We start from the raw sequence: 23,606 nt of genomic DNA, 5'->3' as shown, positions 1-23,606 counted from the left end.
CATTGTAATATACCTATAATTTTTATCTGTGCATCATGAATCATGGTATGTGTTAAAGGGGTCCACTGAGACTCTTTCACTCAGAGCCATCAAACAGCTGTAGCCAGCTGTTCCTTGTGTTATCTCCTTTGTGTTAATGCCGACATAATTAATGAAATTTTGATTTCGTGCTAAAAATCATTCTTGCGGTTCAGTCTCATTAAAGATTTCGCCCTGCTTGCCTTTAATTTGCACCGTTTGCACTGTCTGTTGCTGAATGCAGAATATGCTAATTGAGAATGAAAGCTCATTCTAACTGACAGAGGTGTTTGTAACTCCTTTATCTCTTTTTTTCGGAGCTCCTCTCAGCCGATTTGTGAGCGGTATGTTTTCTTTATACTGTAGATGGCTCTGTACGGATTGTTCGGATTGCTATATGTGTATAAACTGCTATATGTGTATAAACAAGGCTTTAGATGCATGTAGATGTAAAATCGAATTACCGAAACTAAAACAACTAAGTGGGGTCTCTCTTTTTATATGGACCCCTACTCATCTGGCCCTAGTTGTGACTACTACCTCTGATGCACCCAAGGTGCTTCCCTAGGTGGGACCTCACCCCTAATACAACCATAATTAAATGTTTTGATAGGTCACAGATAAATGAATAGTTTTCATGATGATGAAATTGTACATGTGAATGTGCCTGTTATGCCCCAGCTGTAAATATGCTGTGCTGCTAGGGAGAGCGGCTCTTCCAGGAGGGAGTAAATTACCTTTTATAATGTTTCCTCCTGGGCATCCACCTGAGCATGGTAACTAGGATGAGGATATACTCAGCCAAGAAAGCTAACAGAAATCTCATTATTGGATGTATGGGAGAAAGCATTATGTTTAATCCATATAGCTCGGACTCAAATGTGCAAAACCCAGGAGCACTTGGACTTTGCAAAGTGGAGTGTCTTGTGCCAAACCTGGCTGTGGGAGTCTGCTATTCGCTGATGGAATTACAAACAATTGTCCCCTTTAAAAAATGAAACAAGCAAAGTCCTTAACAACCAAATAACTGAGTTTGCCTAATCAATGAATACAATAATTACTTTGTCTCTCCAGTGCTCTTTATCTGTAGACCACCCTTTGGAGCAACAATTGCAAATAAATGGCTAACCCGAGCATTTTTAGGTCTAAGAGAGGTTATAAAAAATATGAAAGCACAAATCTTATTCAAAAACCTTAATGAGATGGAGGTGAGACAGAGTCTGCAGAATCCTACATCACAGCTCAATTAGTTAAAAGAAAAAAGGGTTTGGCACCGTGTTAAATTAGTTTAAATTAGCTCAATTAGTGAATTGCCAGTAAGAGTCTTTAATGTTTTTATGGCCTTTTTCAATGTCATAGACATCACTGGTAAATAAATCTCAGGAAACCAAATGTCTGGTGCAATTAGAGACCAACTGTTACATGATAATCCCTTCCCATTTGATGGCTGACTTTTCTTTCAGAGTTGTTTTTCATTTTGTGAGGGGTTGACAGGCTTAGCTGCTCCTTGAGGTACACTCAGGCACATGGGTGGTTAAAGTCTCTCAGTGGTTTATTGCCTCATAAACCAAAAACAAAGTGGTAACAAAAAAACAGCCTGTCCAGCTCAAATGAAAATAAACAGTTCATAGACCATCCTGCCTAGGTCCTCTGGTACAACACATACGGAAGCTCTCACAGGAGCTAGCAATCCGGAGGCTTGCTTTCCTCCACACACATGGGCAGAGAAAAAAAACTGGCTGGACCTTTAACTCCCCTCCAGCCACACCCTGGAGGTGCAGATATGGTGGGTAGGCTTCCAGCCCATCTCTGACTTACCCACCATGAAAGCCATGCCCATATGGCAACTGGATTGCTCTCAGTACATATGCTGGAGAAAACACTTATGGCTTTCACATCACACAGGAAAGCAATCTTTGTGGCACATATCTCCCCTCATGTACAACACCAGTGACCCTGTCACAGTTTTTTGAATATCAAATTATATATAGAACATTCCTTGCAGGACCACTGTTGATTTAATTACTTTGTGTTTTTAGAAAAACCCCAAAGAAATGAGAGCTCTTAACCTAATTATTTCACTTATTGTGGATTTTTCTCTCTCTCTTTGAGGCTTATTGGAGATTTTGTTATTTTTTGTTTAGCAATTTTGATCCTTTATTATAGACTTTTTACTTTTAAAGGAGCTGTCAACCACTCGGACAACCCCTTCTGATTTCCTAAGTTTCCCCTTCACTAAAATAATAACACTTATTCTCACCTCCAGTGTGGCCGCCATTCCAACAGTGTCGGCATTGACTCTTCTGGGTCTCACAAGACATATTTATGTCACACGATGCTTGCTGGCTTCATTCTCCCCTCCTTTCAACAAATCAAGACATTCGAAGGAAGGAAAGAGCAGCCCCAGCGGATGTTAATTACGCCTGTCGGAGATGAGAGTTAAGCTAGCGCTGATTGGCAGCAGTGATCCTGTGACATAGCAATGTCATGAGAGCATGGGGAGGAGAACCAGAGCTGACATCGCTGGAAGCGCACCGAAGGGAAGTATAAGTGTTATTGTTTTACGAGGGAAAAATATGAGATTCATAAGGGGGTTGCCCGAGTAGTGGACAACCCCTTTAAAGAAAGCAATTAAGGTGATGCAATATCTTTGTATATTACATACTGTGTCTTAGGCCCACTAGTCTAGGGTTTTAATTGTAATTAAAGCTTAGCTAGTGATAAATCTAAAGTTTAGCTGGGTTCTCTAACAATGACAAAAAGGAATGCTACTAAGTCTTGTGGATCCATTTTGCGTTGATTTAATGGTAGATAGAGAATGGCTTTGTGCATAATATTTTTAAAATTTATAAATCTTTGTATGATTTTCCTTTCTCAAATACACATTGGGATCATCTTCATAAAAGTCAAATAAGCTATTAGGATATATTTGGAAGAATACCCAGAGGAAAAACATGCGTACGCAAGAAGAAAATGCAACTTCAGTCAGATGTTTCCTTTGGAGGTGGAATGTTAAAATGAGAATGAGACACTTGAAAGGTAAAACTTGGGAAAATAAACAGAGAAGAGGAAAGAAAGGAAAACTTGCAATGAAAAAAGTAGTCTACTCTGTAAGGGATGGTAATGGAAAGTAACATGGAGTAATTCTAGGAGCTCAGCCGATAAGGGGCCTGCATCATTCCAATATTACAATAATAGGTCATTTAATGATAGGATCATTTTGGCCAGAACAATCTGGCATTTTTTGTATAATCATTTTACGTTGGCACTGCCTGCCTTTGGGTCAAATTACGAAACGATCACTGACCTCAGGGAGACCAGTCAAAGAAAACACTGCGGCAACCGGCAAAGGCGCTCAAAAAGTGAAATCCTAGGTGCATTGCTCCCTGGGAAATACGAATATGCAAATAAAGTCTGTGGATCTTCCTCCAGGGAAGGACCCAGCCAAGGAGTGGCTCCTTTCGGAAACCACCATTACCACCATATTATGTGGCCCTTTAAGTCAATATCCAGCTCTTTACGAGTTTACAGATATGACTGGGTCCTTCCCTGGAGGAAAATCTGGCTAGTCCCGTGTTTGAGACTCTTAAATGAGGCTCCACGGACTTTATTTGCATATTCGTATTTCCCAGGGAGCAATGCACCTAGGATTTCACCGATTGAGCACATTTGCCGGCTTCTGCAGTGTTTTCTTTGACTGGTCTCCCTGAGGTCAGTGATTCTTTCGTAAACTTCATACCTAGGCACTTGGACACAAAATGATCCATTTTGTTGTCTGCTCCTTTTCTCAAAACTCTCTTAACGCTCATTTATTCAGATTTAGATTACTCCAGTTTTAAAGGTATTAATATAGCTAAAAATAATAAAAATAAACACACATATATTCACTACACATATCCAGACATATATGCACAACATACAGGCACATTTGCAACCACACTAGCTTTACAGTATACAGGCGTGCCATACACTCAGTTATGCATATTCACTATGTACATAACATGCAGACATGCCATACGCTCAGTTATGTATATTCACTATGTACATAACATAGACATATAGACATGCCATACGCTCAGCTATGCATACTCACTATGTACATAACATGCCATATGCTCAGTTATGTATACTCACTCTGTACATAACATACAGACATGCCATACGCTCAGCTATGTATACTCACTATGTACATAACATACAGACATGCCGTATGCTCAGCTATGCATACTCACTATGTACATAACATACAGACATGCCATACGCTCAGCTATGTATACTCACTATGTACATAACATACAGACATGCCGTATGCTCAGCTATGCATACTCACTATGTACATAACATACAGACATGCCATATGCTCAGTTATGCATACTCACTATGTCCTGTACATAACATACAGACATGCCATATGCTCACTTATGCATACTCACTACATACATGATATGCAGACATGTGACCATGCTTACTAAACTGACACATTCCAAACTGGCACACTTGTGCACACTGTACACTCTCGTAATGTGTGATGTGCGCATACCAATAAGGCCTGTTTCACAAATCCGTTTGTCACAATCAGTCAAGATCCGCCGATTTGCAAAAAAAAACGGATCCGCCATTTTTCTTGGCGGATCCGTTTTATTCCCCATTGACTTGCATTATCAGCGGATCTTGACTGATGGTCTTCCGTTGTATCAGTTTTTTTGCGGATCCGCGAAAATTTTGGCGTCCGCTCACAAGCCTGGACGGATGATGCAACGTTTTTTCCCTGGCCGGATCCGCATTCTTGACATTTGATGGTGATTTAACCCTAAATTCATGTCTCTCTCTCTCCGCATCCTCTACCCATATCGCGCGATCTCCTCCATCCCGCGCGATCTCCTCCATCGCACGAGGAAGGCGCGCGTGATGGAGGAGATCATGCGATACGGGTGGAGGACCACGATCTCCTCCATCGCGCGCGATCTCCTCCATCCCGCATGCCTTCGTCGCGCGCCCACGATCTCCTCCATCCTGCGCGATCTCCTCCATCCCGCGCGCCTTCCTTGTGCGAACTCATCCATCGCGTAAACTCATCCATCGTGCAAACTCATCCATCTTGCGCCCACGATCTCCTCCATCCCGCGCGCCTTCCTCCTGCGATCTCCTTCGACCGCTCCATCCCATCTCGTACTTTACAGAGGCCGCGGTCACTTTAATTAACGCCGCTTTCCTTCTTCCACGGATCCGTAGTCCGCGGTCATCCGTACTTTGCTAAACTGGGACGGATCAGTTTTTCTCCCCCTTTGGCAGATTTCAGCTGACCGCCGACTATGGATGTGTGAAACAGGCCTAAGTAATATGTATGTGTCCCAGACGTAACAGACAGCATCACACCATGCCATAGCTATAATGTAGCTCATTTGCTGATCTGTTGAGTTGTGTAATACGTCCTTTGGTGGCTCACATTTACAGGGATAACTGAAAGAGGAGCTGTGCACATAACCTGCCCCTACCTAGAAAACCTTCCATCCTTTCTGGTGCCGTCAATTCATATACAATTGCCTGACCTGTGTGGCAGCCGCTACTAAAAACAAGCAAGCAAACAAATAAACAAACAGGCAAAATTATTACAATGCTGCCACTTAAATTCTCTTACCCTTCAGTGCTTAGTGGCAAATACAACCCAGTACATACAATCTAAGGCCATGTCCACAATATTTTACCTCAGTATGTGTAAGCCAAAACCCGGAGTGGAACGATCGGAGGAAAAGTATAATAGAAACACATCACCACTTCTGTATTTATCACCCACTCCTGGTTTTGGCTTACAAATACTGATGTAAAATACTGACCAAATACAGAACTTCAGAGTCTACAGTGTGTCATCCGTGTGTCCATGTTTACCATCATTGTGTCACCAGTGTTTTTCCGGTATGGATAAAGAAAAAAATTACATGGCTTCTCCTATACAGTACTTGGCACTGTTAAACACGGACAGCACATGGATGGCACACGGATGCTCTCCATGAGCTGTACTTGTTTTTCACGAACCTTTCAACTTGTTTTGGTCTTTGTCATCCGTGCTTCCGGAAAAAAACAGACAAGTACACAACACCATAGTTTAGAACGGGTACATGAAAAAACAAAACGATACAAGATAGACGTATGAAGGAGGCCTTATAATAAGGGAATTCAGTTTTTTCATTCATTTAAAATATAAAAATCTACACTTACAAAGCCCTTGCGTACAATTCTTGTCTTACTTATAAGCTCATATTATCTAGTGTTGGACAGGGGTGCCAAGGGCCCACGAGTAACCAACTCCATAGCCCCACTTTTCAGCTACATACAAATTATCCTCAGTCACCAATTTATATAACAATGAACTGAGTAGATTGTTGCCGCCTCTGTCTGTACATAGTGATTCAAGTATATAGTTCCAAGTACTGCTCATATAAGAAGGCGGTGGTCACTCCTGCACAGGGGCCCACCGGAGGATTCTCCTGTTCTCCTGTGGGACAGTCCAAGCCTGTATATACCACATACTGGTCAGCGGCTCTTCAAGAAACAAGCGAGCCATTCGATACACTATACTCTGGACTGGCTGAATGGCATCCTAGTAGTTAACACATTAGCAGCCAGTTCAGTAGCCAGAAAGCACACAGATGTATTTTCATGTCTCCTGGGATTACCATTGTTACCTAACTGCTATGTTAGAGCTCTGTCATCACGCCAAAGCGCCTTTTGTCCATTTTTCCTCTTTCATATTTCATATGTTCTTGCAGATTGCGCTCCCTCCCCCTTAGTACAAATGAAATGCCAAGTTGAAAGCCTTGCGCTCGCTCATTATTTGTAGTAAACAGCCAGATGCTCTGGGGGTGGCGCATGGCTTGACAGTGCTGCATGGCTGCCTACAAGGATAACACAGGAGATGGGGAGGTTCTCTGTGAAGGCTTTCTCTAACATTCACTCACCATACCTGGATGAAGTGAAGCAGATCCTCAGTGCAAGCTCTTGCCATTTGTGAAGAGCATGGGACACGCGGTTCATTGCTGTCTGGTATGTGCATATTTATTCATGTATATTTCTTTATTTTGCTGAGTAAAGTAAATTAAGGATAGGAATATGAATGATTCATCGCAAGTCACCTTAATGGGATTCAATGGTTTCATATAAACAGGCGTTAAATAATGCATTACGCATATTCGTCGAATTTTCTTGTACTGTAAATCTAATACTGAAATGTAGCTACTAAGACTACCGGGAGATGTTAGGTTTTGTTGGCTTACCCATCCAATCATGAGCAGGTCAGTCCATAGTCTATGTATTGGGCACCGTACACATTAGGCAGCTTTGGGTTCTGCTGAAATATTTTTATTTTTAACAGTGTAATAATTGCTTTATCATAGAAATCATTAGTGCCAGAGGGGTTTGTAAATTAACTTTTCCTTTGCTCTTGAAATAAGTAGTATATTATAATACTGGAGCGACAACACACACGGATATCTGGGGCTTTTGGGGTGAGACAGGTGCATCTCACAAAATTAGAATATCATCAAAAATTTAATTTATTTCACTTCTTCAACACAAAAAGTGAAACTCGCATATTATATAGAGTCATTACAAACAGAGTGGTCTATTTCAAGTGTTTATTTCTGTTAATGTTGATGATTATGGCTTACAGCCAATGAAAACCCAAAAGTTATTATTTCAGTAAATTAGAATAATGAACAAAACACACTTGCAATGGCTTCCTAAGCGTTTAAAATGTACTTAGAATCAGTCTTATGTAAGAAAGTGGACAAGAGGGAAGATGAGTACAGTTGATGCCTAGCTGAGTAACTGCCTGCGACCACCGCCATCTGCTGGTCAAATGCGAAAGTGAAAGTAAAGGAAGAATTACAGTAGTAGGAACTTATTTTCCAACAGGAAGAGTTTAAGGATGACACCAGGTCAGATGACACCTGTGTTGTAGTTACTAGTAATAAAAGGTCTTGCCTGGCTGAAAAGAGGCAGTTGGCACCAGATCCTGTACCAGGACAGGTCGTGTTGCTGCTAGGTGGGCTTATAGCCACCATTACCACAGAGGAGTCCAAGAGCAATCATATGCTGGAGAAGGCCGGGGCTGTAAGTAGAAGATCCATAAGCAGTATCATTAGAAGATAGTGACCAAATGTAAACTGTAAGCGTCCATATAATGCTTACTTGTATATATACTTACAAATAGATTTTCCTTTTTGTGTTAATTAAATAAATAGTGTTGGCTAAGTACCACTGTCTCCACATTGCGCTGTTGCATCCAAGTAACTTGTTGACACTTACTTACTTGTCAGAGCAGACGGGAGAATGGTTTTGTGGTCCAGATGAGGGCAGGAATAGTGCTGGAAAGCAGAGATGTAACCGGTAAGTATTTTACATCACATAAGGATTAGGACTGGAAAATCATGTATAATAGATGAATAGAGAGCTATGGATGTATCTTGTTCATTTGTACAGTATGTTTTAAGAAACAGCTGTGTTGTTACTGAGGCTGTATGTACATTGTATAAAACCCTTGATTGTAATCTTTTAAATCTATACAATTAACTCCTCTCCAATGGTGGGAGTAATAGTACACCCATGTCGGAATCCCTGTCTTTGATGTAGGCTCTGGCGCTGAGCCCACATCTTTCCCGACACATGTCAGCTGTTTTGAACAGCTGACATGTGCCTCCAACAGCCACTGGTGGAATCGCGATCCACCCGCGGCTGATAACATGTTAAATGCCAATGTCAATCTCAGACAGCAGCTTTTAGCTTGCTCTTACAGGAAGCATGCCGATATCCTGCCCATCGGTGACCCTGTCACGTGATTTCTCAAAAGTCGGGTTGAACAAAATCGGTCGAATATAGGGAAAAGTCGGAGGCCGACTGAAACACGAAACCCAATGCAAGTCAATGGGGAAGCAAAGTTGGCAGGGAATGGTGGACAGTAAACACACCTACAGTGCCCATTTCAATGCCAAAAACATCAATTCTTATTACTGAAGCTTGTCAACCTTAATTTACTTCATAATAATAGTTAAGCATTGAAAACAGGGGGTTATTATGCTAAAGTTGTGGGGGGGTAGGGCTGGCTCCAGGTTTTCGTGTGCCCTGGGCCAAAGCGTGTCAGTGCGCCCCTTTAACACATACCACAACTCATGATGCTCCGATGCGGCACAGAAATATAGGTATAGTACAATGACAAATACTTCACTGCTTACATGACTTGACTGATCTACCGTATATACTCGAATATAAGCCAAGATTTTCAGCCCATTTTTTTGTGCTGAAAGTCCCCTTCTCGGCTTATATTCGAATCATATACACCGGGGGGTCGGAGGGGGCGGGGGTGTCAGGTCATACTTACCAGCCCTGACGCTGTCTCTTGAGCCCCCAGCTTCTCCGCGCTCTCTCTTCCTGCCTTCAGCGGTCACGTGGTACCGCTCATTAAAACTCATGAATATGCGCATATTCATGAGTTTTAATGAGCAGTATCACATGACTGCTGAACGCAGGAAGAGAGAGCGCGGAGAAGCTGGGGGCTCAAGAGACAGCGTCAGGACGGGTATGTATAGCGATATTCACCTGTCCTGCGTCCATGGCTGCTTGCTGCTGTCTGTCATCGGTCAGTGACTTCAGACAGCAGAGGACGCGGTGACGTGATTAGTGCGCGCCGTGCCCCCTGCAGTCTGAACGTCACTGACCGATGACGTGGCAGATAGCGGTGAGCAGCCATGGACGCAGGACAGGTGAGTATCTGACACCCAGCAACGGAGAGGTGAGTATGTCATTTTTTTTATTTCTACATGCAGCAGCAGCACATGGGGGAATAATCTAAGGAGCTTCTTATGGGGTCAGCATATGGGGGAATAATCTAAGGAGCTTCTTATGGGGTTAGCATATGGGGGAATAATCTAAGGAGCTTCTTATGGGGTCAGCATATGGGGGAATAATCTATGGAGCTTCTTCTGGGGACACCATATGGGGGAATAATCTATGGAGCATTTGCCACCCTAGGCTTATACTCGAGTCAATAAGTTTTCCCAGTTTTTTGTGGCAAAATTAGGGAGATCGGCTTATACTCGGATCGGCTTATACTCGAGTATATACAGTATTTTAAATTGTACAATAGCTCAAAAAAAGGACAGTATATTACTCCATACAGTATTATGGCCACCACATTGTACGCCATATAGAATAATGAGCCCCATGTATTTCTCCATACAGAATAATTGGCCACATATAATGTTCCATACAGTATATGATGCTCCAGATAATGTTACAGTATATGATGGTCCCCATGGACGATGCTCCAGTGTGTTATGGGCCCAAATAATGCTCCACATATAATGGGCTCCATTTCTAATTCTCCAGTGTATAATGGGCCCTATAACTGCTGCTCCAGTGTCTGATGTCCCCAATCTGGAATGCTCCAGTATATGATGGGCCTCATGGATGATGCTCCAGTGTATGATGGGCCCTAATAATGCTCAATATATAATGGGCTCCATTTGTAATGCTCCACTGTGTCATGTGCCCCATAGATGCTGCTCCAGTGTCTGATCTGCCCCATTTGGAATGTTCCAGTATATGATGGGCCTCATGGATTATGCTCCAGTGTATGATGGGGCCTAATAATGCTCCATATATAATGAGCCCCATTTCTAATGCTCCAGTGTATCATGTGCCCCTTAGATGCTGCTCCAGTGTCTGATCTGCCCCATTTGGAATGCTCCAGTATATGATGGGCCTCATGGATGATGCTCCAGTGTATGATGGGCCCTAATAATGCTCAATATATAATGGGCTCCATTTGTAATGCTCCAGAGTATAAAGGGCCCCATAAATGCTGCTCTAGTGTCTGATGTCCCCCATTTGGAATGCTCCAGTATATGATGGGCCTCATCGATGATGCTCCAGTGTCAGATGTCCCCCATTTTGAATGCTCCAGTAGACGATGGGCCCCATTTTTAATTAACCCAGGCATGGTATGTGAAAAGAGCTCCATGGAGTGTGTGCTGCCGCATCCTTCACTTTTGGTGTGGGTGAAGGACACAAGGAAAGGTGTTTTTCCTGACCAGAACCCTGCAGTGACGACTCCGTGCTTGCAGGTTTTGAACGTTCAGAAGAGTAGGCAATAGAGCTGGTGGCTGTTTCGGCAATGTACGCCAAAATCTGTTTCTGATGCTCTGGCTTTAAAAGCGGTTTTCCTGCTTCAAGAAAAGGCAACCTTACAGGCCTTCTTGGGCCAGAGGATGACGCAGGCTCAACACCTCCTGCCTTAGCTGCTATTGTGCTTTTGCCAGAACCAGCCGATGCACCACCACCATCAGTACCAGCAGCGCCCCCCTGCTCACGTCCGCGGACTCTTCCACCATACTTCCTCATGTTTGGGAAAATGAACCAAAAATACCAACAGAGAGATGGTAGTGTATGAGGAGCGTCCAGCTGTGTAAGGTGTATTAAAAAATTAAATCTACGTATATATTTTGTTAGTCACAGACGCTCTCATAGTATGTATTGGACCGTAATCCAACAAGCAGATATACTGAACTGTATCAGAAGTGTACAGCTGTATACATTTTTTGTGTAACTAACAATCTCCATATATGTATTTACGGAGTGTCACACACACACGCTGACTCTGTATAGATGTGACTGTAATGCGAACGGCAGATGTACAATACTGTTTGAGAATCAGACAGCTCTATACGGTGTGTGTATTGAAAATTGTCAATCTCCGTCTATGTGTATAGGGACTGACACACGCTGTCTGTCTAGTTTTGACCATAATTAAACAGCAGATATACAAAACTGCTTGAAAAGTGGACAGCACTCACTCTAATGTGTAGGTCTGGAAAAACTCCTCGGCTTTTTTTTCCAGAGTCACACACAGATAGCTTCTATTTGTCCGTGATACCAGCCGGTACACGGTAGTGTGTGAGGAGTGTACACTGCTATACGGTATAGCAGAATAGATACACCATCTAAATTACACTGTGCTATAATGTTTAGTGCCGATTTAATATACAATAAATACCACAACCATACCTTAATATCAAAATTAGTAATTCACAGGTGCTTTACAGCATTCATGTGATATGGGCAAAAATATGTCAAAAATATCAAAAATATATCATTCTGCTATATATTATCTTGCTCAGTGTCCCTTTTGGACAGCATTATGCTTTTATTTTTAATTTTTTGCCTTTTTAATATTACTTTAATAAAATTTATCATTTTATACATATTGGGATCTCTTCATTTCTCCCTCATTTCTGTGGTAGATGGGAGAATTGTGTTTTCTATTATTGTTGAAGTGCTTGTTGAGATTTGGACATTTTTATGATAATTATATATTGTGCTAATCACCACCAGCGCTGCTGCACAAAAGCAAAGTACAGTGAAAAGCGCTATCAGCAGGAGCAGTTTTTTTTTTCTTCTTCCCTGCCTAACGCTCTCCCTTATTCAGAATCAGCAGCAGCAACCTCTCCCTATGCTAAGATCGGCAGAAGTAAGATGGCGGTCGGCGGACACAGCCTTTTCTACCCTCTATGATGCCACACAAAGCCAGCCAATCACTTCAATGCCCTTCTCTAAGATGGTGGTGGCCGCTGCACATGTCATCGCGTTGCCCACAGTGTGCGTCCTCCATCATTGGCTGAGAAAAGGCGCTGGAAGCATTATTGGAAACGCGACTTTGGTCTGATCGGCGACCTCATGGCCGACCTCACGCTATGATCAGGTTTCGATCGGCGAAACCCGACTTTAGCGAAAGTCGGCTATTTTTTAATTTGACCGACCCGTTTCGCTCAACTCTAGTTAGCATGACAACCAGAGGTCTCCAGCAGACCTCTATGGTTGTCATAGCTGGATTGCTATGAGCGCCAACCATAGCGGCGCTCATGGCAAGTGAGGAATTCTGCTACATACAGGCGATCTGATCATCACCTGTATGTAGCAGAGGGGATCGGGTTATGGCAGCTTCTAGTCTATCTTGGAGACTATTGAAGCAAGCCAAAAGTAAAAAGAAAAATGTTTTTAAAAATATTAAAAAATATATAAAAAAAATAAAAGTTCTAATCAACCACCTTTCGCCCATTTCAAAATAAATCAATAGTTTAAAAAAATATGCACATATTAGGTATTGCAACGTTCAGAATCGCCGAATCTATCAATATAAAAAAAAATTCACCCGATCGGTGTAATGAGAAGAAAAACGGTAATTAGACCTACCGGTAATTGTGTTTCCAGGAATCCATCCTGACAGCACACTGGAGGATGTCCTTCTCATCCGTAGTGGGACAGGAAACCACGAGAGTTTAAAAGGATCCTCACCTTCCAATCCCTCAGTGATTTCACAAAGCAACACCTCTGGATGGATGCAAACATAGACTTTATTTAAACCAACATTCTTCATACACATGTTACATCACAGTTGTATGGAAAGTATTATCGGGAGGGATCTAACAGTGCTGTCAGGATGGATTCCTGGAAACACAATTACCGGTAGGTCTAATTACCGTTTTCCAGGTCACCACCTGACAGCACACCGGAGTAGTACCAAAGTATATTGGTCCTAGGGCGGGACTACTGCATGGAGCACCTTTCTCCCAAATGCCAGCTGTGTGAAAGGTATGTCTAGTTTACAGTGTTTGGATAAAGTACTAAGACTGGTCCAAGATGCCACCCTGCAGATCTGCTCTGCCGAGGCTCCCCCCCTTTCTGCCCATGATGTGGCCATGGCCCTGGTTGAGTGGGCTCTAAGGTTCCCCGGGGGATTTTGACCCTGTGCTTATAGGCTATGCTAATAGTGGATCTAATCCACCTTGCTATTGTCGATTTTGATGCCTTTTTTCCTTTATTAGGACCTCTAAACTGGACAAAGAGATTACTGTCCTGCCTCCAGGGTCTGGTTGCGTCCAGGTACCTGAGCACAGTTTCCCTTACGTCCAAGTTATGGTAGGTTTTTTCCCTGCTATTTTTGGGAGACTGGAAAAAGGAAGGGAGTACTACTTTCTGATTCATGTTGGAGTTTGAGACGACTTTGAGTAGGAAGGCCGGGTCGAGTCTTGAGACTAAGCGGTCACTAAACACCTGTAAGTAGGGATCCTGGGTCGATAAGGCCTGCAGTTCTAACCTCTTGGCTGAGGTGACTGCCACTAAGAAGGCTGTTTTGAGAGAGAGATTACGAATACCTATTTCTGCCCCTATCTGATATGGCTGCTTGCATAGTGTATTGAGGACTAGGTTAAGGTCCCAAGGTGGTATGCTCTTCCTAATTAAGGGTTTAAGCCTCTGCACCGCTCTCGATAACCAGGCTAATCACGGGTGTGATGATAGGGCTGTGTCATAGAACACGCTCAAGGCTGCTATCTGTACTCTCAGAGTACTGGATCTAAGGCCTTTCCTGAACCCTTCTTGCAAGAAGTCAAGTATTTTCGGGATGTTGGGCTGGTCAGTTCCGACTGTCTCCTCTCCACAAAAGCTACAGAACTTTTTCCAGATTTTATTATATATTGCCGCTGTCATGGGTTTCCTACTTGCTTGTAGGGTTGAAATTACTTCGTCCGATAGACCCCTTGCTCTTAGGAACTGCCGCTCAGGATCCAGGCTGACAACTGGAAGGCTTCCTGTTTTTGATCTAGGACTGGACCCTGATGGAGGAGGTCTTTCCTTCTTGGTAGGTGAATGGGTTCCTCGCCCGCTAGCTTCCTGAGTAGGGGAAACCAACATCTTCTTGGCCAGTAGGGAACTACCAATATGATGCTGGCTCTGTCCTCGCAGATTTTTCTGAGGACCCGTGGGATGAGGGCTGGGGCGGGAAGGCGTACAACAGGCCCCTGCTCCAAGATTGTGATAGGGCATCTATTCCTGCTGGATTTCCCAGGGGGTTTAGGGAGTAGAAGGTCTTGAGTTTTGCGTTCTCTTTGTCCGCGATCAGGTCTACTGTTGGTTGTCCCCAACGATCGCACAGGCTGCTGAACACTTCGTCATTGAGCTCCCAGTCCGGAAGTCCGCGATCTGGTTCTGGGAGCCCTCCAGATGCACGGCCGAGATTGAGAGGACCTCCCTCTCTTCCCATCTGAAAATCTGATCTGCTAAGGCCTAAAGTGTGGGATGTCTTGGTCCGACTTGGTGATGGAGAAAGGCCACTGTTGTGATGGTGTCTGACAGGATTTTGACGTGTTTGTTCTTCACGTAAGACCCGGCAACGAGCAGCACTTTCCAGACCGCATGTAATTCTCTGACGTTGGAGGATCTTTTGCTGTCCTCCGGCCTCCATCGCCCCTGGTAATACCTTCCTGCGACGTGTCCGCCCCAGCCGAATAGACTTGCGCCCGTTGTCACTACAACCTCCGGGGACTGAACCCATGAGACACCCCTTTTTAGGTTTCTCGGAATGGTCCACCATAGTAGTGATCTTCTGGCCCGGAGGGTTAACCATATTTTGCTGTCCAGAGAGGTCTGCCTTCTGTCCCAGGATGCTAGGACTGTGTGTTGCAGGTCGTGGGCGTGGAACTGACTCCATCTGACACAGGAAATGCAAGAAGTCATCAGCCCCAGGACTCTCATTGCGTCTCTGACCGATACCCGATTCTTTGAGAACTGACGAATCTTCTTCGGCATTGAGGTCTGCTTTTCGGCTGGTAGATAAGACATCCTTCTTTCTGAGTCTAACATGACCCCCAAGAATTTTATTCTGGGCTTGGGTATGAGATCTGATTTTGACCAATTTATTATCCAACCTAAACTCTGCAGCGTGGAGATTGAAGACTGACAGTCGACCCTGAGCTGGGTTGCTGAATCGGCTATAATTAGGAAGTCGTCTAAATACGGGACCACTGTGATATTTCGGGCTCTTAGGTAAGCCACTACCTTTATCATTACTTTTGTGAAGACCCTCAGGGCTGATGCTAGGCCGAAGGGTAGGCAACGAAACTGATAGTGGTATATTGTGCCGTCTCTATCGACCGCGAACCTGAGGTATCTTTGGTGATCCAGGTGGATAGGGACATGATAATATGCATTTTTTAGATCTAACGTGCACATTACCATGCCCTTCCCGAGAAGAGGAATCGTGGATCTTATCGATTCCATTTTGAAGCGCCTGTAAGATACCCATCTGTTTAGGGGTTTTAGGTTTATTATGGTTCGGGTTTCCCCCGAGGGTTTTTTATTGCAAAGAGGCTTGAGTAGTATCCTCTGCCTTTCTCCTGGGCAGGAACCGGAGTAACCGCTTCCATGTCTAGGAGATCTTGAATGTTCAACCACATGGGGGAAGCTGAACTGAGCCGTGAACTGGTCCCTAAAATCTGTTCGGGGGCAGGGAGTTGAATTCTATTTTGTACCCCTTCGAGATGACCTGTAATACCCAGGGGCTGGAGATGACTTTCTGCCATTCTCCCGAGAATTTGAGCAATCGCCCCTCCCTACTCTGGTGGCGTCATTTCTTCCGGGAGCTGGACCCTGGGCCGGAAAAGATGTTATCTCTGTTCCTATTTCTACCCTCGCCTCCTTTGGGGTAGCTCCATCGACCCAACTTCCCTTTCCCCCTGTAGTCCATTCTCTGGTTGTAATGGGGTCTACGAGAGGGCTGGTATCTTTTACGTTTCTCCTCAGGGAACCCCTTTTTTTCATCTGATGCTTTCTCCAAAATGTCGTCGAGCACAGGCCCGAAGATCCTGCCCCCCGAGAAGGGAATTGAGCAAAGTTTATTTTTTGACTGCATGTCGCCTGTCCAACTCTTAAGCCAGATAGCCCTTCTGGCTGTGTTGGACAGGGACTGGCTTCTGGCCGTGAACCTAACTGATTCTGCCGAGGCGTTGGCCAAAAACCCCGTAGCTAACAAGTAAGGGGAGGGACTTTAGGATGGTTTCCCTCGGGGTTCTATCTGACAGATGCTCCTCCAGGTCATCTATCCATAGATGCATGTAGCGTGCTACCGATGTCGCGGCTATATTTGTTTTTATGACCGCTGCTGTGCTTTCCCAGGCCCTTTTTAAGAGCCCGTCTGCTTTCCGATCTAGGGGTTCCTTCAAACTTGAGGAATCCTCGAATGGAATTGCCATCGTCTTTGAAACTTTAGCTACGGGAATGTCAGTTTTGGGGATCTCCTCCCAGACTTTGACCTCCTCAGAGTCAAACGGCAGACGCGACCTAAAGTCTCTGGGAATAGTTAACCTTTTCTCTGCCTCCTCCCACTCCTCCAGTATCATCGCCCGTATGTAGGTGTTTACTGGGAAGACCATCGAAGTCTGGGAGCGTAATCCTCCGAACATTTCGTCCTGTATTGAGAGGGAAGGAGGGGGTTCCTTAATCTGCATAGTCCGCCGCACTGCTCCCAATAGTTCGTCTGTATCCCCAGACGAAAACAGGTATTTTCTTCCCCTTTCTGGGTGTTCTCTAATCTCGTTCTCCTCTGCATCTGAGTCGAACAGAATGCCTTCAGATGATGTATCCAACTCCCTCTGTGTTTTCCTGGATGACTGCGGGTTCGCCTGCGGGGTCTGGGAAGTGGCTAGGCCGGATACGTAGGCCTGTACTTCTTCCCTAATTATCGCTCTCATATTAGACATAAAAGTAGCCTGCTCCTCCCCCATTATATGCCTTGCACATGCGTCACAGAGGGTCTTTTGCCACGTGTCCTTTAGCTTCTTAGAGCAAACAGGACAATTCTTATCCTTCCACTTAGGCTCCTTTTTCTTAGAGGTAGAGGTTCCCCCCTAGAACATATAAAATATGGATTCTGTGGGGTCTATCTTTACGGGGCTCTGCAGTGACCTTTTTAGAGGTTACTCACATAACCCTGGCACTCTGCTCCTGCCTCCGTCTTAGCCTGGTCCTCCATCTTCCTGGTGGTGATGGAAACCGCTGCTGTCTGCTGCCACTGTGGAGACACAGACATGTAAGCGGTGACGGGCCCCTCCTGCCATCTGGCCCTGTGGAGCAGAGCTGCATACCACCTCTGTTCTGCCGATCCGGCCTCTGGACGCCTGCCCTTCTCCCTGATAGGCCTATGCTGCAGCGGTGTGCCTGGTACCAGGCGGTAGCCGCCTGAGGCGTCTTAGCGGCGACGCGGCCGAAAGTCACGCGCCCGTGACGCGCGCGCCGGAAGTGACGCGCCCCCCTGGTCTCTGATGCGCACCCTGGCCTGCGCATTCTCCTCTGGTGGGGCGGCCGGCCCTGGGGTGCTCCTGGACTATGACGCACGCCTGCTAGTGCGCGCTCCTGCCTCCGGGCGTAGCGGCTCCTCCGGACATAGCGGCTCCTCCGGGCGGTAATCTCCTGTCAGTGAACCGCTTGTGTGCCCTGGAAACACCAGAGGCGGATTGGCGGTGGTGGCGTCCAAGGTCGAGAGCCCCCGTCAGGAGGAAGCGACCCGACGTCCGGGAGCAGCGCTACACCGGAGTAGCTGAGGGACCCTCCATCGGGTGTCAGCTGCAGATCTCAGCAGGTAGGAAGGGTAAGGCTGGGACCCCCCGATCCTGACCATCTGCATGGAACGGCTGGACATTCTCTCGTCGTTCCTATCCGCAGTGGGACAGGAAAAACACTGAGGGATGGGAAGGGGAGGATCCTTTTAAACTCTCGTGGTTTCCTGTCCCACTGCGGATGAGAAGGACGTCCTCCAGTGTGCTGTCAGGTTGTGACCTGGAAAATCAAATTTCAGAATTACGGTATGTTTTTTGATTGCTACTACAATTGCAGTAAAATGCAATAGCGGGCAATAAAAAGATCATATCTACATGAAAATGGTTTTAATAAAAACATAAACTTGGCGTACAAAAAATAAGCCTTCACCCAGCCCAAGATAATCAGAAATAGAGATGCTACAGGTCTTGGAAAATGGCACCATTTTTTTTTTAACAAAGTTTGGATTTTTTTTTCACCACTTAAATAAAAAAGAACCAAGACATGTGTGGCGTCTATGAACTCGTAATGACCTAGAGAATCATAATGGCACGTCCGTTTTAGCATTTAGTGAACATGGTAAAAAAAAACCCTGCAATTGTGGAATTGCACTTTTTTTTCCAATTTCACCCACTTGGAATTATTTTCCCATTTTCAAGTACACAATATGTTAACATCACTGGTGTCGTTCAAAAGTACAACTTGTCCTGCAAAAATCAAGCCCTCATATGGCCATATTGACTGAAAAAGTTATGGCTCTGGGAAGAAGGGATGTAAAAAACGAAAACACAAGAACGAAAATACCTCCGTTCATGATATTTTTTAAAAATCACAAATTGGTGCCCAAATTACTTAACCCTGCTGTTCTGCTCCCATGTACTATACACTTGTATTGCTCCCGGGTCAGTATGACCCGGTTTATTAAATCTTGATTTTAGATACTCTAACTCAATTATTTTTATACCTTTTGCTTACTAGACTGTATGGAAGCATGTTTGGAAATAAAAAAATAGAAAAATGACATTGAAGTCTTTATTTTATTTTTTTTTATTCAGAAAAAAATGAGTAATAAGCAAAATGAAAAATAGCAAACTACACATATGTGGTAAAAAAAAACAAGCAAATCAAACATTTTGTGAAAAAAAAATTAAAGATAATAAACACTTCAATTTGAACATATTTACATGGTAATATTACTTTATGTATTCTTGCATAAAGAACAATAAACATGGGCTTTGCATAAGAATTTTTTGCATCCAGAACATGTAATACTTGTTTTATTATCTCAAGAATAAGAGCAATAGCTGCACCTTTTTCGTTTTATTCTTAAAGCACCGCTGGTAGAGGCCATGGGGGTAGAAGTGCTTGTGGAGGTCATGGTTTCACTTTCCTGAGCATGTTGCTGGATGCTCTGTACAAGGCCTGCTGCTCCTTCCATTCTGGATGTGACCTTTCTTTCCTCAATATACGGCCTAACCACTGATTTTCCAATAATAATAAAATCTGAGAAAAAAACAACCAGCTTCAAAAGCAATAAGAGGTTCTATACTACATCAAAACATACCAGTGCTCAATGTCCAGCCATCTAACAGGCTAATCATTCAGTCAGAGCAGTGAGAATACTACACCACTTGTAAAAACATTGAGTCTTTCAAATGCAAGTAACCCGCTGCTTCAACAAAGAAGGAGCCAAGGAAAAAAAACAGCTCTTAGCTGAAAAAAGTTTGTCAGCTTTGCAGACAGTATGCAGTGACCTATAGCTTACAGAATCACACAATAATAACACTAAGTACATGTAAAAAAAAATAAAATAAAAGTATTCCTTTACAATATACAATCTACCAACAGAATTTAAGAAGAAAAGCATAACAAGCTAGATACCTGTAAAAAGCCAAGATACAGCCTGGAACAGGGATGTGTACAGAGCTGCTGTCCAAAGAAACTGAAAGGTCAAATGGCTAAGTGTGCTAGCATATGTGTACTGATAAGATCAGAGAAGATAATAACCCTTCTGAAAACAAGGAGATAAGCCAGGAAGACAGACTTACTTAGCAAAAAAAAAGTAATTTGGAGGCCTTTAGAGCGCAGCTTTACAAAATAAAGCCCCCGTTACACACTGCGATATCGCTAGCAATATCGCTGTAAAGTCACCGATTTTGTGACGTTGCAGCGATATTGCTAGCGATATCGCTGCATGTGATACTTACAGTGGGGCAAAAAAGTATTTAGTCAGTCAGCAATAGTGCAAGTTCCACCACTTAAAAAGATGAGAGGCGTCTGTAATTTACATCATAGGTAGACCTCAACTATGGGAGACAAACTGAGAAAAAAAAATCCAGAAAATCACATTGTCTGTTTTTTTTTCATTTTATTTGCATATTATGGTGGAAAATAAGTATTTGGTCAGAAACAAAATTTCATCTCAATACTTTGTGATATATCCTTTGTTGGCAATGACAGAGGTCAAACGTTTTCTGTAAGTCTTCACAAGGTTGCCACACACTGTTGTTGGTATGTTGGCCCATTCCTCCATGCAGATCTCCTCTAGAGCAGTGATGTTTTTGGCTTTTCACTTGGCAACACGGACTTTCAACTCCCTCCAAAGGTTTTCTATAGGGTTGAGATCTGGAGACTGGCTAGGCCACTCCAGGACCTTGAAATGCTTCTTACGAAGCCACTCCTTCGTTGCCCTGGCGGTGTGCTTTGGATCATTGTCATGTTGAAAGACCCAGCCACGTTTCATCTTCAATGCCCTTGCTGATGGAAGGAGGTTTGCACTCAAAATCTCATGATACATGGCCCCATTCATTCTTTCATGTACCCGTATCAGTCGTCCTGGCCCCTTTGCAGAGAAACAGCCCCAAAGCATGATGTTTCCACCACCATGCTTTACAGTAGGTATGGTGTTTGATGGATGCAACTCAGTATTCTTTTTCCTCCAAACACGACAAGTTGTGTTTCTACCAAACAGTTCCAGTTTGGTTTCATCAGACCATAGGACATTCTCCCAAAACTCCTCTGGATCATCCAAATGCTCTCTAGCAAACTTCAGACGGGCCCGGACATGTACAGGCTTAAGCAGAGGGACACGTCTGGCACTGCAGGATCTGAGTCCATGGTGGCGTAGTGTGTTACTTATGGTAGGCCTTGTTACATTGGTCCCAGCTCTCTGCAGTTCATTCACTAGGTCCCACCGCGTGGTTCTGGGATTTTTGCTCACCGTTCTTGTGATCATTCTGACCCCACGGGGTGGGATTTTGTGTGGAGCACCAGATCGAGGGAGATTATCGGTGGTCTTGTATGTCTTCCATTTTCTAATTATTGTTCCCACAGTTGATTTCTTCACTCCAAGCTGGTTGGCTATTGCAGATTCAGTCTTCCCAGCCTGGTGCAGGGCTACAATTTTGTTTCTGGTGTCCTTTGACAGCTCTTTGGTCTTCACCATAGTGGAGTTTGGAGTCAGACTGTTTGAGGGTGTGCACAGGTGTCTTTTTATACTGATAACAAGTTTAAACAGGTGCCATTACTACAGGTAATGAGTGGAGGAAAGAGGAGACTCTTAAAGAAGAAGTTACAGGTCTGTGAGAGCCAGAAATCTTGATTGCTTGTTTCTGACCAAATACTTATTTTCCACCATAATATGCAAATAAAGTGAAAAAAAACCAGACAATGTGATTTTCTGGATTTTTTTTTCTCAGTTTGTCTCCCATAGTTGAGGTCTACCTATGATGTAAATTACAGACGCCTCTCATCTTTTTAAGTGGTGGAACTTGCACTATTGCTGAATGACTAAATACTTTTTTGCCCCACTGTACCTCCGACCGGCTCCCCCGCTGATTATCGCTGATCGCGCGAGAAGCTGCTGGACCATTTCTCGTCGTCAGCTTCCTGCGGCGCTTCCTGCTGTGACAACGAGCGATGCGTGGAGCCGGGCGGGAGGACGCAGGATCGCCGCGTCTGACAGGTAAGTAGCGATCCCCGTCCCCAGCGATGTCGCTGGTGAGATCTGCCTGAGTGGCAGCTCACTAGCGACCACCCAGCGATTCACCAGCGATCCTGACAGCATCATATCGCTGGTCGGGATCGCTGGTGAGTCGCTAGGTGTAACGGTACCCTAAGGCCCTCTTACAAAGCACATTCTGCGCAGAATGTAGTGCACACCTAGTTATCTCTCTGGATGCGCTCTACATTTTAGTATAGACTGCGCACCAAAAATAATCAATATAAAGCCATTTTTATGGTGCGCAGATCTCAATGCATACACCCGGCAGAGCGCGTGTGCGACCCCCATTGAAATAATTTAGGAAATAAATAAATTGATATACAATAGTAGATGCAATAAATAGACCCAACCTCAAGTTTTAGAAACTTATAGAAAGATATCTACAGGGCCACACAAATTCTCTTATGGGTCACTATGACCCGAACATAACAGCAAGGTTAATGTATACTATGTAGCAAGTTGGACCTTGTGTGCTGATATCTAGGACCAGAAACATGGTCCCATGAGGGATTGGCTCTCTTCATGCGCTTGTCCAGGCAGGTGGCTCTAAATGAACATAATATACTGCTCAAAAAATAAAGGGAACACAAACAGCTTATTGCAAATGGAATAGTGTTCCCTTTATTTTTTTTTTGAACAGTATATATACATAAGTCTCCATGGACAATATCCCTAAAATACACAATAAAGTGACATAATGTATGTGTGGCATCTTAGCAAAGACGGCAGAGGATCCTGACATCAGGACATTGCTAAACACTGTACATTCACAGCTTTATCACTAGATAAGGTTGTAAATACTGGATATGAACTGTACATAATGTAATTGAAGAGATACAATTATATTGTTTAGCCAAAACTATCAATAGCTGATATCATAACATAGAGAAACAATGTACCGAAAACTGTCAATGATGTGTCAGTTTCTAAAAGCTTCAGTCAATACAGATGTCAAAGCAAATGGCACAATTGCCTGTTTTTGAATTACAGGGTTTGTCTAGAGGCCAATAGTGGATTGTGAACAGGATTAAGAGATAACAATGGCTCCAGATCAGTGTAGAGGTCAGAGGACAGCAATCCATACAGGAGAGGTCAGAACAGTAGTGTGAAGGGTCCATCGGTCACATACAGCAAGAAGCATCAATGGATTCTGTCTCTGTAAACT

The 23,606-nt window shown here is 44.0% G+C and overlaps 1 protein-coding gene across 4 annotated transcripts in view; it reads left to right on the top strand.

Annotated features, from left to right (window-relative positions):
• Nucleotides 1-23,606, top strand: part of NYAP2 (neuronal tyrosine-phosphorylated phosphoinositide-3-kinase adaptor 2) — a 286,187-nt gene that overhangs the window by 67,637 nt on the left and 194,944 nt on the right. The window contains exon 1 of one of the 4 annotated variants that reach the window (XM_073579088.1): nucleotides 6,877-7,059. The exons of the other annotated variants lie outside the window; for them this stretch is intronic. The gene's annotated coding sequence lies outside the window, so the exon portion shown is untranslated. Of the gene's footprint in view, nucleotides 1-6,876; nucleotides 7,060-23,606 lie in introns of those variants that run through there. 4 annotated transcript variants of the gene reach the window in all.

This window comes from Dendrobates tinctorius, unplaced genomic scaffold (assembly GCF_039654945.1).
Source record: "Dendrobates tinctorius isolate UK_male_01 unplaced genomic scaffold, ASM3965494v1 ptg000060l, whole genome shotgun sequence".
In the NCBI taxonomy this organism is placed as follows: domain Eukaryota; kingdom Metazoa; phylum Chordata; class Amphibia; order Anura; family Dendrobatidae; genus Dendrobates; species Dendrobates tinctorius.
The sequence above is the reverse complement of the archived record's forward strand: the minus strand, read 5'-3'. Positions and strand labels throughout refer to the sequence as shown.